General features: G+C 30.1%; 1 protein-coding gene across 1 annotated transcript in view; it reads left to right on the forward strand.

Moving 5' to 3' along the window:
• LOC107751031 (zinc finger and SCAN domain-containing protein 12) overlaps positions 1-465 on the forward strand; it is a 10,968-nt gene that overhangs the window by 1,108 nt on the left and 9,395 nt on the right. The window lies entirely within an intron of this gene.

Genomic DNA, 465 nt, shown 5'->3' on the forward strand with positions numbered 1-465 from the left:
ACAGGCTCATATCAGCCGATAATATCGGCAAAACGATATATCGGTCGGGCTCTAGTCTTAAGGAAACTTTTGGCTTGTCTCCTGAGGCCACAGAAGGGCGCAATAAGCAAAATAATGCAGCACATTTAAATTGTCAACTCAAGGAAATAAATGTCTATAAAAACCTGCATTATGTCTAAATTAACTCATATAAATCAAATATAATTTCGTAAATTGCATAAACAATTATGAACAAAACAGCGTTTAACTCAATTTTAATGATACTGAATAAAAAAAAACACAAGGCAATAAAATAACCACACTTTTACTGAAAGTAACACAAAAAATGGACAGAATTTATATTAATATTGGTAACACTTTACAATAAGGTTCATTAGTTAACATTAGCTAACTACTTTAGATAATGAACTAAGAATGAACAATAGCTCTTCAGCATTTACTCATCTTAGTTAATGTTAATTTCAA

The sequence above is a fragment of the Sinocyclocheilus rhinocerous genome, unplaced genomic scaffold (genome assembly GCF_001515625.1).
Source record: "Sinocyclocheilus rhinocerous isolate Xijiao unplaced genomic scaffold, SAMN03320098_v1.1 scaffold2647, whole genome shotgun sequence".
NCBI classification, from domain to species: domain Eukaryota; kingdom Metazoa; phylum Chordata; class Actinopteri; order Cypriniformes; family Cyprinidae; genus Sinocyclocheilus; species Sinocyclocheilus rhinocerous.